At 42.0% G+C, this 17,901-nt stretch overlaps 1 protein-coding gene across 4 annotated transcripts in view; it reads right to left on the bottom strand.

Moving 5' to 3' along the window:
• The window catches only part of LOC122812148 (GEM interacting protein), a 1,774,188-nt gene that overhangs the window by 860,851 nt on the left and 895,436 nt on the right, over positions 1 to 17,901 (bottom strand). The gene's annotated exons all lie outside the window — the stretch shown is intronic.

The raw sequence follows: 17,901 nt of genomic DNA, 5'->3' as shown, positions 1-17,901 counted from the left end.
ATTTAAGAACCTTAAACTGGCTTTAATTTCCTAACTATTTGATTTTCTCATAACTAAAAGTTGTACACAACATCCTATTTTATTCTGAAAATTGTCCAGCAATAACTCCAATAACAGAATGGTGCAACCACACTAAACATTTGTATTTTAAAAATAAATACCTGGCTTCCTCACAAAAGTCTGTTAATAGCCATGGGGGCATCCTATCTTCCACATTCATATCCAAAACATGGAATTGCTTACCCTCATCCATCAGACAACCAGCAAATATTAAGTTCTTCCAAGTTCATCTAAACTCCCATCTGATAAAATCCTTACTGTTAAGAATGCAAGATAGTATAATCATTTCTTGCTTCCGGCTGAATGTCTGTATACCAATATTATAATCCTTCTATGTACTGATGGGCTTGAGCTTATAATCCTCACTTAAAATCGGGTCAAACAGTGAAAAACATTACTGAATGGCCCATTAATTTGCTCTCTTAGGCACTATTTGCATTGTGGTCATGGTTTTTTACAAGGTTAACTGAACAAAAAGAAGATCTGATGCTGAAAGGCCACAAAAATACCTCACTAAGAGGATCTTAGGCCTTAGACACATGCCCTCTATGGACAGACTCAAAAAACTCCAGCTACACTCTTATTGCCTATTTAGAGGCTATCTCTGCTTGACCTACAAAGCCATGTCTGACCCAGAGCTGCTAGATACGCCACACCTAAAGAAATCCCAATCCCGCCACACCACATGCTCCAGGGACCTAAACCTCATTACCACAATAAACAGAACATACTGGAGGGACAGGTTCCTAACCCAGAGACTTCCCCATTAACATCAAGCAGAGCACTTCACTGGCCCTCTTTAAGAGAAATCTTGATGAGTGGATGGGCAATAGGAAATTCACCCCGGGATCACTTCAGTGACTTTGCTTGACAGGGGCACTGGGAACTGACTTTGGGCAGCATGATGCCAGGTAATCTTCTTGGGCTAGGCTTATATAGGCTCCAGGGCCATTAGCCTTGCACACACCTATGAACCAAGAAAGTGAAGTGCTTTGAGTAATTTTTGTGCAGGTTACCATGCTTTCCCTGTTGTACAAAGATGCAGTCACTTATTTAGTTGTCTAGCAGTTGAGACTCCTTTTATTTAATTTCTCCAAGTCTTTTGGGTTTCTATTACCATGATGGCAATGGACCTCATTCCTAAGTCAAAGTATGATTAAAGTTTATGATATTAGTATTGTTTCAATCTTTAATTTAGCCAGACGTGCTCTTTGCAGCACCCGCAATGTGCCCAGTAGTGACTCCTTCTGCAATTTGTATGGAGTTAGATATATTGGTAATCTAAGTATGATTTTAAATTCTTTTTATAACACCTGTTGCTCCTACTGCTACTGGAACTATCTGGGTATCCTTCCACATTGCCCTCCTTTCTGCCTGCAAATCCTGGTATTTTATTGTTTTGTGTCTATCTGTAAGACACTGTGTAGTCACTGGGTGTGGCAGTTTCAATGATCAATGCTACTTTTGTCTTCTTTTCATGGACCACTATATCTGGTTTTCTAGCATCTATCTTTTGAACTGTTGGTAATGGGTGATCCCATGTGATGTAGACTTCCTAATTTTTTATGAAGCTGTGTGGCTCATGTTTTCTGTGTTTTTCAACTACTTCAATACCATAATGATTACACAATCCCCAGTGCAACAGTCTTGCCACATTATTAGCACTTTCAGTATACAGTCCTTCTGCCATTAGTATGTCACAACCAGCAACGAGGTGTGTGACTGTTTCCATTTCTGTTTTGCAAAACCTACATTTGTCTGTTTCTCCCACATGTTGCATGGACTTTGTAAACCATTGTATGTGTGGCCCACTATTTTGGGCTGTCAATATTAACCTTTCATCTTTAAGTTTAAATTCATAGGTTAGTACTAAGCTAACTGTCCTTGGGAGCCATTTTAAGCCTAGCCAGTCATCCCTTGTGAGACTCAAATCCTGCACTTTGTGTTTGTAAGGCAAACACCTTGACCATTAGGCCACCCTCCCAACCCCAATTCACCTCTTCTTAACCATATCTGCATTCAATCTTGATCAAAATGAGGTTCTTCCAGAAGTTTTCTATACTTGCAACTATATTTATGCATTTTCCACATTTCTTGCCTTCTCATCTGATCCTTCACTTTATATACTTTCTTTTGTTTTTTGGCACATTCAGTTGCCACGTGATTTTTATCTACTTCTGGTTTGATTTCCATTCTTGCTTGACGTCAAAATGCTTCTGCTAGACTAAGCAGGGAAGCTATTTTAGATTTATTCTCCTCATGTTTCAAAACTTTGACTACATTTGGGTCCTATGAGTTCAGCAGATATGTGTGCAGTCCCACGACTGCAGATCTATACATGTAATCAATTTCAAGGAGGCCCATACCTCCTTCGGAATGAGGAATATATAATATTGGTATGACCTGATTTGTATAAATCATTTGGTGAGCATGAAGCTTCCTTCTTGTTTTCCTGTCCAGTCTATCCAACACATTTTGGGGCCAGTCAATCACTCCAAAATTGTAAGTTAGAACAGGAAGAGCAAACTAGTTTATAGCTTGAATTTTGTTCCTAGATGGCAACCCTGTTTTTAGATTAATTTAAGTCTTCTAAAATATTCCTTACTAAGTTTTATTCATACTTGTTCATGTTTTATTGTTGATCCTTCATCAATTCCCAAATATTTATACACTCTCTCTTGCTCAAGTTCTTTTTTATCACATTCTTGTCCCAAACTGATGTTTTCCTGGTGCTGCAGTTTTCCTGCTTTAAAGGTTGCTTTTGCACATTTATCAAGACCAAATGACATTTTTATATCATCTGAAAAAGGTTTGACAACTTGCAGTTGTGCTTTCCGTTCCTCATCTGGTGAGCTGTACAGTTTTAAATCATCGACAAAGAGAAGATGAGAAGTTTTTACACTGTTTGTTTCCTAGGAGCCAAATTATAGCCATGGCCTAAGCTGTTAAGGAGACAGCTTAATGGGTTAACTGCAAGGCAGAATAGCAAACGTGACAGAGAGTCACCCTAGAATATCCCCCTTTGATTTTTTATCCCTGGAATAATAATTTGTCCTTTACCATGCCAATGCAAAGTGGTCTGCCACTGTTTCATGGTCACTGTAATGTAGTTGATCAGTGTAGGATGTATCTTACGCATTTTTAAGCACTCTTTTATCCATGAATGTGGGATACTATCAAATGCTTTTTTGTAATCAATCCATGCCATACTTAGATTCTTCTTTTTACAGTTCTCTATTATGAGTTTTTTTAGCAAACAGATGATTCTTTTTTCCATATGACTCTTTTATTGCTTTTTTGTTCTATTGCCATGATTGAGATTTCTTCTAAATGACTATAAACTCTGTCAGCATCAATTCCAGTGTTTAGTATATATGTCATTGGAAGGCAAGTTATCGGTCTGTATTTTTAGGATAGCTTGCAGGTTCACTGTTAAGTAGGGGTATTGTTTTTCCTGTTGTTAACCAGGTTGGTGTCTATTTGAGATGTGCATATAAATAGTTCTTACTCATGGCTACATCTTCCTGTAAAGATGTTAATACTTTCAGCCAGACATTAGGTACTGTATCTGGGCTTGGGGTTTTCCAATTAGGAGCTTTTCTTAGCTTTGTTTCAATCTCTCTGGCTATTATTTCATCCCATTTCGTATCCTGTATATTTGAACATCTTATTCTTTTGGATGATGCACTAGGATTTACTGCATTAAGGGAATCTGTCATTGCTGTTAAACATTTTTAATTGTGACACGTCCCTTGTCTCCACTACCACATCATTAACTTGAGTTTGACTAGTGGACAATGAAATGACAGAATGCCTGACAGATGTGTCTCGTCCATGGTTACCATATTCCTAAAGGAACAGGTAGGGACCAAAAAAAAAGTCTTTCATGCGGAATAGCAGGCAGTTCCACATTAAACAGAAGTAGCTCAGCTTTGGGATTTTTGATTGGCTCATTTGCTGGTATATGAGCCAATCAGAAATCACAAACCGGAGGCTGTTTCACCGGATTTTAACCAACAGTGCAGGACTCGGGATTGGGCTGCTGATCTTGGGACAGTCCTGCTCATATAGGGGGGTCTGGCAACCCTGGTCTCATCTCAGGGGAAAGAGTGCAGGCTAGGACAAGTGAAGGAGAACCTCATGCAGATCAGGTGTAAGCCAAATGTTCATAAACAGATCCACTTAAGATTTAAGCAGCATAAAGTAGCAGATCTGCAAGGTTTATGTGTGTGCTTAGGAACATACACATATTAGTAGAGTAACATACATGCATTAGTACAACAGCATACACACCCATCCATCCATCCATCCATCCATCCATCCATCCATCCATCCATCCATCCATCCAAAGTACCTTTTGCCATTTTTGCACATGTGGTTGGGGTGTCACTTCAACAGTGACAATCATCTAGAGGCAAGGTTTACACTGCCGTGGCACATAGTACAGAAACATACATGTATCAGTGCAGGAGTATACACATATTAGTACAGTAACATACACATATTAGTACAGAAGCATACACATAGCACAGTAACATACATGTATTAATACAGTAACATACATATTTTAGTACAGCAGCATGCACATATTAGTGCAGTAACATACATGGTTTAGTACAGGATCATACACATAGTACAGTAGCATACATGTATGCCTTACCAGGCTATATCTCATTCCACACATTCTTACCCCAAAATGAGGTTGGGAAAACTAAGGATGGTGGAGCCTTTTCATCTAATCCTTCACTTTTGTATACTTTCTTTTGTTTTTTGGCATATTAGTACAGAAACATACACATAGCACAGTAACATACATGTATTAATACAGTAACATCATATTTTAGCACAGCAGCATGCACATATTAGTACTGTAACATACATGTGTTAGTGCAGGAACACACATAGTACATTATCATGCCTGTATTAGTGCAGAAACATACACATATTAGTACAGTAACATACATGGTTTAGTACAGTAGCATACATGTATGCCATACTTCTCAAAATGAGGTTGGGAAAACTAAGGGTGGTGGAGTCTCTATCTTCATTAAAGACAAGCACACCTCTCTAGACTGGTTTGCCAATCTAACACACTAGAACTACTCCAGGTGCAACTGACAGTTGGAAGACACCCATCCAAGTTATAGCCAGCTATAGATCCCCCTCCATAACTCAGGACACCCATTCCTCCTACCTGGACCTACCTGACTCCATCAAGGTACCCCATAACACCCTGAACCTTGGTAACTTCAATTACCCCACCATAGAATGGGTGAAGTATTCCTGCACTAATGCACTCACCCAATGATTCCTTGACTTCATCAGCTCTAACCCCCTAGACCAGCTTGTCTAATCCCCCACAAGAGGAGATAACATTCTTGACTTGGTTCTCACCAACATGGGTGACCACTGCACCACTCACACAGTAAGTTCTTCCCTGTTGAGATCAGATTATCGGTCTGTCTCATTCAAAGTTTCTATCCCACCCAACCCCCAGCCATAACCAGGCCATAACTAGGCTGAAAAACTTCTCAAAAGATGACTACAACCTCCTAAGGGAGGGTATCAGTAGTGTCACACCACTGCCTCTCTTAGAGGATGCAGACAACTGTGCTGAACAGTATGCCAATGCACTATATAAGCACCTGTACAACTGCATGGACTCAGCCATACCCAACGGAACTAAAACCTGCTCCTCAAGGAAACACAAACCTATCTGGTAGACATCCTCTATCAACAGGCTTTACAACAAAAGGAAGACATTGTTGTACAAGGGTAAAAAGGCACACATTCTCAACTGGAAAAACTCCTTCCTTAGCCTCAACAAGCAAATTATATCACTAGTGAAAACCTCAAAAGCCAATTATGAATCAAAACTAGCCTCCAAAACAAAGGGAAACCACAAAGCCTTCTTCAGTTGCATCAGGAACCTCCATGGCAAAGCCTAGGTTTGTTCCAAATCAGTACTGATGCTGTTGACTTAGCCAACCTTCTAGAAGATAGGTTCAGTGCAAACTTCACCCCCTTGTCCTATCCATAGAGCAAGTGTTAAAGGCCCTATCCAAGGCAAAGAACATAGCTTCCATGGGATCTGATAGTATCCCAGGCTGTATTCTGCACCATCTCCAGCAAAAACTAGCTTCACCATTGAGCACCCTATTCAACCACAGCCTAAGTACAGGCTTCATTCCCTTAGAGTGAAGAACTACCATTGTCATCCCCTTGCCCAAAGGTGGTGCCACTACTGACCCTGGAAACTATCACTCCATTAACTTGACAAGTCTGATCTGTAAAGCCATGGAGCATATAATTATGGACCTCATAAACAAGGACATAGGCAATCTCCAAGTGCTTGACTCCACCCAGTTTGAATTCGTCAAGGGCAAATCTTGCCTGTTAAACTTGGTTGACTTTTTTTGAGACTGTCACAAAGGCCCTGGATGAGGGAAAGTCAGTACACACAGCTTACCTTGATTTGGCCAAAGCCTTAGACACAATCCCCTACTCAGGCATCATCGAAAAGCTAACACAACTTGCCGTAAATCCCTATCTCATCAGGTGGGTGGCCAACTGGCTCACTGATAGGACCCACAAGGTCAAAATTGGCTCCTCCACCTCCAGCAGCAGACCTGCCACTAGTGGTGTTCCCAGGGATCTGTCCTGGAACCCCTAGTGTCTGGCATCTGCTTCGTTCCAGGCAAAGACAAAAGGCCTGTGGTTGACCAAGTTTATGGACGACTGTAAGTCTGGTGCTGTCATGGATTCCCCAGAAGATGTTAACACACTACAAGAGGGTCTCACAGCAACAAATGACTGGTGCTATAGTTATGGCCTTAAGATAAGTACAAAAAATGTATTATCATACCATTTGGCAATAACATGACCATCAATCCCCAAAGCACACAACCTGTGGTGAGAGACCTGGGTACACAGGTTGACAACAATGTCACATTCGACCATCATGTAGTGGCAGTGGTCAGAAAAGCTTTATACTTGGTTCATCTCATAAGTAAAGGTTATTACCTCTCTATACTCCCCCCTCATTAGGCCAATACACCCCATTGGTATGTACCTCTCCAAACACCTGCAAGGCCACAGAAATATCTCACAAAGAGAACCCATGGCCTCCAACACCTGTCCTGTGTGGACAGGCTCAAATCACTATCACTCTACTCAGTATCATACAGATTGCTCAGAGGTGATCTGTGTCTCACCTACAAGGCAATCTCGGACCCAGCCCTACTAGAGATGCTCCATATCCATAAGTCTAACTTGTTGAAAGGCTTAAATCTAATAAGCAACATTAACAAAACCTGCTGGAGAGACAGGTTTGTCTCCCAGAGGCTGCCCCATCTCTACAATAGACTTCCCATGCACATCAAAAAGAGTATGCCTTTGACCCTCTTCTAGCGAAACCTTGATGAGTGGCTGGGAAACCACATATTTGTCCCAGGGGTTCCATCTGTGTCCCTCATTGACAGGGGCAATAGGTGCTGACTGAGGTTTCTTTTTGGGGATAAACTCTTGGCTAGCCTTGTAAGGGTCCCACGGTCATTAGCCTAGTAGCCTCTTATGATCTTATGATTCTATTAATACAGGACCATACACATATTAGTACAGTAACATACATGTATTAGTACAGGAGCATACACATATTAGTGCAGTAGCATACATGTTTTAGAACAGGAGCATACCTATATTAGTACAGTAACATAAGTGTATTAGAACAGGAGCATATGCATATTAGTAAAGTAACATACATGTATTAGTACAGAAACATAAACATGTTAGTACAGCAACATACAAGCTTTAGTACAATTGCAATCCACAGGAATTATCTAAACTCTCTGACATGAAAAGTGGGTTAGGACACTATGAAAAAATCCATTCCCATGAGTCATACGACAGCCATACAGTTGTTGCAACCCTTGCAATTCATCACTTTCACTGACCAGCTGTGAGGTATAGCTTACCAGAGAGGGGAAGCCTGACTTTATGGTGTTGCAGTGGTTTTATGCATAGACCTATTTAAAGAAATGCATGCCTGAAATTTCCTGTCACATAGAGAGCTGAGGCAAAAAAAATTGCAAACTGTACCTGACTTTTGTATCAAGAATGGCTTCTGTGTTATTCCTTCAGATCCATGAGTTGTTTAACATAAATCTTGACTATTGAGACCTCTCAACCATACCTATTTTGGAGGAACATTCCATTTTCAGGTATGACTTACCTCTTCACATGATGTACTTAATTTTGGAGGTGCATTTCCCTTTTCAAGCTTAATTTACAACTCCACTTGATGTTTTGAATTCCCTTAACCTACAATTTTGAAGCTATTTAAAATAAAGGAAACCAGACTGCATGTTCAAAATACTAGTAGTACCAATAATATCAAGAAAGAAGACCCGCATGACACAACTCCCTTTTCAGAAACAAAAGTAAGTTGTTGTATGAGGTAGAGTTTGCAATATTATTTATGAATGTCTACAGACTTCATACTGTGTGTTAGATAATATACTTACATTTTACTAATTCTCCGTTGTTTAAACATGCATTTCTGAGTAGGATCCCACAGTCCTACTAGAAGTAGGAGGAGCCATGCCTTATTAAGGACTCAGTTATGCTGCTTAGGTGATCAGACTTTTGGCTGGTTATGCCTGCAATATTGCAACTGTAACCTAGGACTCCTGGGTTGGAAAAGCCATGCTTGAAAATAATGTTGCCATCTTCAAAATGTAGTTTTGGGGTCAATGAGTAACATGAAGAAAAGAATTATGGTGGAATGCAGTTTGTCCATGACATTCATGTAGGAGATATAGGCACATACTATCCAGTTTGAAGAAATTCTGCATCTTTTCCAAATATTTAGACATTTTTATTCAACAGCAATGACTTCATGGAATAAAGAATCTGTAATCTAGAACTTTTAAGTTTATTTTATTTGTCTGAACATAGTGTACTTTCTCATGAAATATTCAGTAAGTATTCACACATAAGTACAGTATATATATGTGAAAATTCAAATTTAATTGATATGATAGCAAATGAAAATTTTTTTTTTTTGTATTGATTAACTGAGTATGACCATTGATCCAGGAATTCTAACTGATTAGGCAAATTGTTCACAGACACACAGGAGGCAAATGGACATGGAAGGAATCACTCCCTGCATTTTTGACTACAGGAATCAGATCGTTAACAGCTCACATCTTAATAATCTGTGTTAAATTACATCAGAGTGATGCCTCCAGGTGCATCTGCAGTTAACTCCTTCTGACACCTTTAGGCATCAAATATTGCTTGTTCATATTTGCATCAATAATTCCAAAACCATGCTATTTGCAAGTTTTAAAAGATTTCATCTTAAAGCTTACACAATGGCAAACTCAACTGCATTAATATTTGACCTCTGTCTGGTGCAGGTAAAGAGATATTAACTGTTGTTCTTATGATACTAATTTATGCAGATATAATTTTCATATTTTTCTAAATATTTCAACAACCAAGTAACACAGACAGAACTCCTTAGCCTCATATGAAAGCTCTCAGCTAGATTAGTAAAATACTGATAAGACTATGGGCCGGATTCACGAAGGCTTGCACGGAGTCTAAGAGCAGAGTAAGCCGGCAGACAGCCAATATGTCTGCCAAGCGATCCAGCAACAGCCGGCAGGGGCGTGCATGAGAGCTCCTAAAACTACTCTTGTACGAACAGCGTCATGTTATGCAAATTACCTAATTTGCTGCTGAAAGCTATGCAAATGAGGTAATTTTGCAATCCAGGAAACACTAACCTGTTCGTGGAAGAGTAGAGTTATTTGCAGAAATGTACTCCGTTGGTAACGGAGTACCATTCTGCAAATAGCAAAACGGAGCTATGACAGCTCCAAATAAAGGATGCAACCAGTTGAGGAAGCATGCCAATGGCCAAATATAAGGCCATTGGCATTTATATCTGTTGCAAAATAATAAAAATCATTTTTTTCCCCCGATCTCCGATGTTTAAGTGTAGCGCAGTGCCGCACAAACGTGTGGCGCTATAAAAACCAGAAAATAAAAAAATAAAAGCCAAAAATAGGCATTTTATTAAAAATATTCTTCTGTCATGCAGGTGAATGGCAGGCTGAAGACAACATGGCTACTGAGTAGTGGTTGCTAAGGGGGGAAGCTCAGTTTGAGAGATGTAACCAAGCATTAGTAGGCAATCCTATGCAAATGAGGATAAGGATAGTGAATCCCAATTTTCCCTGCCATGTGAACCATGTCCCTAGAGTGTAAGTCTAGGATTAGGGGAGTAGTAGAGTAGAAGATAGGTGACATCATTAGTGGGTATGTATGAAAGACTGTAAGCTTATTGAAGCAGAGTGGCATGTGTTTGCTGTGAGTTACTCAGGACTGGAAGAGGCATGTCTACAGTTGTCTTAACTGAAACCCAGAAACCGAAGGTGTACACCGTGGATATCACTAAAGTTTCTTGCAAAGATGCTTACACTGTGTGCATGCGTGTGCGCACCTGTAAACCCGTCTAAGCCTGTGTGCGCATGTGTGCACCCGTGTAAGCCTGTGTAAGGCTGGCTAAGCCTGTGTGCGTGGATGTGCACCCGCCTAAGCCTGTGTAAGCCTGTGTGCATGCATGTGCACTCGTGTGCACGTGTTTGCCGGCGCTGCCCCCTGTGGAAACAGAAAGGGAAAAGGAAGGAAAAGAAGTAGTAGGAAGTTAACCAAGGAGAACTAGCAGAGCTGCCAGGTGAAATCAATCAGAATCAGCCAATTACACAGGCAGTACACTAGCCCAGCCCAGCCCAGCACTTAAAACTCTGCAAACAACATTCCCCCATGTTTTACTCAGAAACACTGCAACACTGCAGTAAACAAAGAGAAGTGAAAACTTAAAAAGCTTAACTGAGACAAAAAAATGCTAGGGGCTGCCATTGCTATTATAAGGCAACATGTGCAAGATGCTGAGGGTGGTGCCATTGCGAATGCTGCTGAGCAACCCACAGTGAGGAGATGGAGAAGAGTGTACAGACCCAAGGTAACCTACCAGGGGCTACATGAGCTGGAGATAGTGTAGCACTATAGCGTGGAAGAGACCTCCTGCAGCAAATTGTTGAGCTGTGCAGGCCACGCCTCACACACAGAACCAACAGAGGGGAACCCATCCCAATGGAAACCAAGGCATGTGTTGACCTAAGAATACTAGCAACAGGTACCTTCCAGAGATCAACTGGTGATATGATGGGGATTTCACAGGCATCAGCATCCAGGGTACTGCACCAGTTCCTGAATGCCATGTCAGCACATGTCGGTTATCATGTATATTTCCCCAATTCCCGTGAGGCATTGGCCAGCAATATGCATCTCTTCCAGCAAATAGCGTAATACCCTGAGGTAGTGGGTGCAATTGACTGCACGCACATACACATCAAAGCACCAGCCGGTGAGCGGGGTAGGGCCTACATCAACCGCAAGGGCTTCCACTCCATCAACTGCCAGGTCATGTGCGATGCCCGGGGCATAATACTGAATGTGTGTGCTGGCTGCCCTGGAAGCTACCACGTTTCCCATATCTGGCATCTGATGCAGCTGTACCAGACATTTGTCAATGGGGACATCCCTGATGGTCACCTAGTGGGGCATGCTGGATATGCACTGGAGCTGTGGCTGATGACACCCATCAGAAATGCACACACACCTGAACAAGAAGACCATAATGAGGCACACGCACAAACACGAAATGTAATCGAGCGTGTGTTTGGGATACTCAAGTCACGGTTCCGGTGCCTGGACACATCTGGTGGAGCCTTGCAGTACTCAGCAACTACATGTACCCAAATTGTCATGGTATGTGCCATGCTACACAATATGATCCTGCGAAAACAGCTGCAGCAGGAACAGCATGGGGCAGGGCCAAACAGCCCCCCACCATTGCCGAGGCCTGCACAGGTACAGCGTGACTCGGAGGAGGAACAACCTGAGCCTGCCCCAGTAGGCAGAAGGAGGCATGCCCAGTATGTCTTGGCCTTGGCAAAGAGGCAACGCATAGCACATACACTGGCTCAGTAGGAACCTTGGAAATGATACCTCTCTCTGACTCGCACATAAAATAAAAGGGATGCCTAACTTGACACTACCTGTTTTCAAACATGTATAGGGAGTGTACTATATGCATCCGACATAGGCAGCCCTGCAGCACCACCTGAGGCATGATTGCTATGTTTTAAGCAATATAAAGCAGTGATAAGCAGCTTTTACCACTATTTAGTATATGTAAACAAAATTGCCCGCACTAACTAGCGCAACGTCGGGCAACGTTGAGCAATGTTGGGCAAGGTCGGGCAAAGTTGAGCAAAGTCAGGTAAACATGCTCATATTTGCTTTACTGTTCCTTAAATAGTCTGATCTGCCCAGCATGAAAATAAAAAGCAATGACAGGGCTCAAACCCAGGATACTGTTCACTATAGTCATAGTACTGAACCACTAAGCCATGACAGCATTACACTGGCACAGACACAGCAGGACAATTGTACACTAATGCAAACACAAAGAAATGCTGTATCATGACCCTAAAGAGGCATATGGGTAACCTCCCCCACAGGCCTATGCAGACAGAGAACAGCAGGCCAGGTGGTGTGATGTGGGTTGGGTAGGCTATGAAGTCGCAATCTAATATACATGACATTGGATGCTAAGATCCGTAGTACAGTAGTATGCCTCAAGCCAGTACGATAGGCAACAGTACAGACTGAAATGGTGTACTTTACATAGCAGTGCAGGCCTAGCAAATGTGTATAAGTGTCAGGTGAACCCCTCATCCTATGTACACCTATAGTAACAATCAGGTGTGCCCCCAGGTAGAAATGTACAAAAAATAGCTGTCCCCCCTGTATGTAGAAATGTTGATAAGTCTATGCAAAGTGTCTCATGGAAGCCCTGCAGGCACAGCATGATCCCTGTTGAGTTATGACACAAAGGTGAGCCCTGCAGTAAAAATACAACTTGATTTTCCACACACATATAGTATAAATGTGTATACCGGGTGTGCTCACACACTTCAACAAATGTAGGGCATTTCATTCAGGAACACACTGAAAGGTCATACTGGGCATGCTCACACACTTCAATAAACGAAGCAAATGTCAGGCAACAACATACTGAAAGGTCATACTGGGCATGCTCACACACTTAGGCCATGACAGAGTACAGCAGTGGGCCACACATATCTGGCAGTTGCATGTTTCACCCCAGGAACCTGTCACTATTCACAAATCCTGCCTTTTGCACACAGTTATATGAAAACAGACACATATAATATATTGGAACCCTGTCATAATCAAACTATGTACCACAAGTACTTAAGTTGTTCACAGAAAGTGAAAAAGCAAAGAAGATCAATAAACCTGCAATCAGTATCATCAACAAACAATGTGCACTCCACAAATATTATCCAATCCATGTTCTGGCAAAAGAATCTGTGAAGGAGTCCATAGAGAACCATGACACTTCCTTCCGTTATGTCATAAATAGCAATGTACACTCATATATGACCTGAGTCAGTGCAAACTGTAAATGACTTACATTGCCAACATCCTGTCAGACAGACCCATACATACATACCACCCTCTCACTGACAAAAGGCCCTATCATCAAACCTGGAGATTGTGAAAGCACAGATATCACATATAGAATGGGTAAACAGCTCCTTCCAAACCTGAAAACATGGCGTCTATGGGATTACATTGTTTCCCTAGCTGTGTCATAAGTGAACTCCAGAACAAACAGAGCCTGCACCTGAACAGTCTGTTGAGACTCACCCTCTGTACAGGATATGAAACTGTTGAATGTGTTACAGCAACATTTGACACACTCCACAAGTGTTGGTGCACAACAGAACATGGGAACTATTGTCTTATAAGCCTACTAAGCCTAATCTGCAAGGCCATGGAGTCCATCATGATGGAACTCATAAACAGAGCTATTGGGAGCCTACAAACACCCAATCCTACCAATTTCAGTTTGGTCATGGGCAGATCATGGTTCCCAAACCTGCTAGACTGTTTACAAGGCAGTCACCCAGGACATACATCAATGAAATGAGCTACACATGTCCCACATAGACCTTGAAAAGCCCTTTGCCAACATCCCAGACACATGTCGTATCCACAAAATCAACAACCTGTGCATAAATACGTCAGTCATCTGATGGATTGCCAACTGGGGCACAGATAGACCACACAAGGTAAGAATCATGGTCTCCTGTACAAGCTGGTAACAACAGCTGTCCCCCATGGCTCAGTCCTGGGACCCCTCCTGTCTGGTGTATACTTTTCAGAAATACAGTCAAACACACAAGGGTTATGTTTAGCAAAGTTTGTGGATGACTCCAAAGTTTGTGGATGACTGCCAAAAAGTTGTCATAATCGATGTTTGGGACAAAAGAGACATCCTTAAAAAGGGTCTCAGTCAGACAGACGTGGTGTCAACAGTATGTCCTCGAGCTACAGTCATACAAATACCACATAGGTGCCAACACCCTAAATATGGAGGTGATAATAATGGATCTATGGACAAATGTGGATAGTCATCTGTACTTCCAGAAACACATTCACAAAGTGGTCAGAAAATCATGCTATGTGTTCCCACAAACTGCCAAGGTCTTTGCATGTAGGTCAAAGGAGGTTCCCTCTACCCATCAGTCATCAGACCCATCAGAAAGTACCACAACACACCTGTGATGAATCTGACTAGGCACCTTCAGCAGCTGGAAAGACCAATGAAGTACCTCAACAGGAGGATTACTGGCCTCAAACAGTTGCCCCATGCAACAAGACTGAATTTAACTCAATCTGTACTCCATTGCATACTGTCTACTCAGGAGATCTCTGCCCAACAGACAGGTCCATGTCATGTCAACACTCCGATCTGCTCTGAGTTTCAGCTCAATGGCACTAAATATACAGACCCAACTGATATTGCCAACATCCTGGCAGATAGGATCAGTGTTAACCTTACCCCCTCTCACCCATGAAAGAGCACATCTCTATAATGGAAGACTGCAAAGTTGCTGTCATCACGGCTGCACAGGTAAAAAACACTCTCCAAAGCCAGTATCACAACATCCATGGGATCAGATAACTTTCCAGGCTGTGTTCTACACAAACTACAGAATGATCAGGCACCACACTGATGTACCATGTTCAGTCATAGCCACACCTCAAGCTTTGTGCCTGCTGAATGGTGCACAGTGATGGTTATCCCACTACACAAGGGTGGAGACACCACAGACCCCAGGAACTAGCACCCCATTAACCTGATGAGCCTGCTCTGCAAGGCCATGGAATGTATCATCATACAACTTATAAAAAAAGACATTGGTAATCCCCAAACTCTGGACCACAACCATGTTGGGTCTGTAAAATGCAGATCATGTCTCCTACACCTGATAGACGACATTGAAGCAGTCACCAGAACCGTAGACAAGGATAAGGTGTTTCGCACAGCCTATGTAGATCCTGCCACGGCTTTCAACACCATTCCCCACTCTGGAATTATAGATAAACCCACTAAACTAGGTATAAATTGCTATGTCACAAGATGGGTTGCCAGCTGGCTCACTGACAGAACACACACTGTGAAAGTAGCAGACTCCAAGTATGACTTTGGACCAGTGACGAGTGCAGTACCACAGGGCCCAGTCCTGGGTCCTGTCCTGTTTTGTATCTACTTCCCTGAAGAAAACTTTAACATGGAAGGTCTGTGGCTAATGAAGTTTGCAGATGACTGCAAACTAGGAGCCATAATTGTAAATACTAAAGATGTGGACATCCTACAAAAGGGCCTCACTGAGACAGATGGCTGGTGTCAAAGTGATGGGCTCAAGTTCAATGCCAAAACATGCATTGTCATCCCCTTTAGTAAAAACTCCGTAGCCATGAACTATAACATAGGCGGTAGTATACTTATCACTGAAAGTGTGATAAAAGACCTTGGGTCACAGGTGGACAGTGGACACACCTGTGATAATCACATCCCACAGTAGTCAGGAAATCCTTCTATGTGGCACACCTCATCACAAAAGGTGTCTCATGCAGAACAGAAGAGGACATTGTTCCCCTCATCACTCATTAGATCCATAATGGAGTACAACGGCCCTTTTGCTATGTACCTCACAAGACATGTACAACAACTGGAAAGCATGCAGCAATACCTCACAAAGAGCATTAGTGGCCTGAAATACATGCCATACACAGACCATCTCAAAATGCTCCAGCTGTACTCTCTCGCATATCGCCTACTCAGAGGTGATCTCTGCCTAACATACAAAGCTATGTCAAACACAGAGCTGTTGGACATGCTCCACGTAAAACACTCACAAATCCTCTGATCTTCGGACCCAAAGCCACGAGTGAAATACAAAAGGAAGGGGTGTATCCATTTACCTTATGGATACCCACACCATCAGGTTAGTGGCACAGCATGAGGCCTTGGAGACCATGCAAGTGCAACTAACACTGTGCAAAGCTGCTTATCAGATTGTAGCCTGCTACAGATCACCTACCTTGTCTCAGGAACCTCACTCAGTATTCCTGAGAACAGTGGAAAATATAAAGGTCCTATCAAACACCATTATATGAGGAGATTACAACTACCCAAACATTGAGTGGGAGAATTACTCATGTACAACGTCCTTTGCCCATTGTTTCCTAGAGTTTAAAACCCAAATGCCCTGGAACAGCTGGTCACCACACCCACTAGAGGTGACAACATACTGGACCTGATCATCACCAACATGGGGTACCAGTGTTCCATGGCAGAGATAAATCCCTCGCTGGTAATATCAGATCATAAAGTGATCACACTGGACATCCACATCCCGCCCCCCCCCAGTCAAGGAAATCACTGTGAAGACATTTTCAAAAGCAAACTGCACACTTCCCAAGACCAAAGTGGAAAGTTCCAAAGCCCCCTTGCTATAGGATAATGCTATATAATTTGCTGAATCATTTACAAGTGCATTCTATGAGCATCTACAGGGATGCAGGGATCGAGACATGCCAAATAAAACCAAGATGGACTCCTCCAAAAACAAGAAACCAATCTGGTGGTCGTCGCCCATAAAAAAATCTATACAACAGAAGGAGTAAACAAACACATGATAGATCCAACTTCACAAAAGGAAAGGCATCACTGATCATTATTAGGAAGACATAATGATCGCTCATAAAAGAATCCAAGGCCAGTTTCTAAAGACAAATTGCCAAGGAATGTAAGAATAACAACCACAAATCCTTTGTTAGCTATACCAAACATTTAGGTGGCAACTTCCAAATATGCTGTCAGCTACTGACAAATGGCAAGAAATACACTGAACCAACTTACATTGGCCACATCCTGGGGACAGGTTCAGTGCAAACTCCACCGCCATCACCCCCAAAAGGGCCTGTGTCCATCCCAGAAGAATGCAGAGCCCCAGACTTCATGGGCATGCAGGTAAAGACAGCCCTCTCCAAAGCTAAGAACACAGCATTTTTAAACTATTTTTAAACTTGCTATATTGTATATTTATATTTATATATGTTATACACCTTAGGGTTTTATTAGAATTACGGTGTTTTAGGTATATTACCAGTGGTTTCTATGTCTCTTTAAAATTGAACTATCAATGAACTATGATTGAAAGATTGAAGCCAATTATGTGCATATATATACCCATGAATTTTATTGTCAATTGTATCTGATGAAGTCACAGTGTTGACGAAAACGTTGTATGTTGGACTTGCCTTCGTTAATAAATCTGTTTTTGGATATTCATTGGTGGACTGATCCCTTCGTACACTGGT

Source organism: Protopterus annectens, chromosome 9.part0 (assembly GCF_019279795.1).
Source record: "Protopterus annectens isolate FY-2018-M chromosome 9.part0, PAN1.0, whole genome shotgun sequence".
NCBI classification, from domain to species: Eukaryota; Metazoa; Chordata; order Ceratodontiformes; family Protopteridae; genus Protopterus; species Protopterus annectens.
The sequence above is the reverse complement of the archived record's forward strand: the minus strand, read 5'-3'. Positions and strand labels throughout refer to the sequence as shown.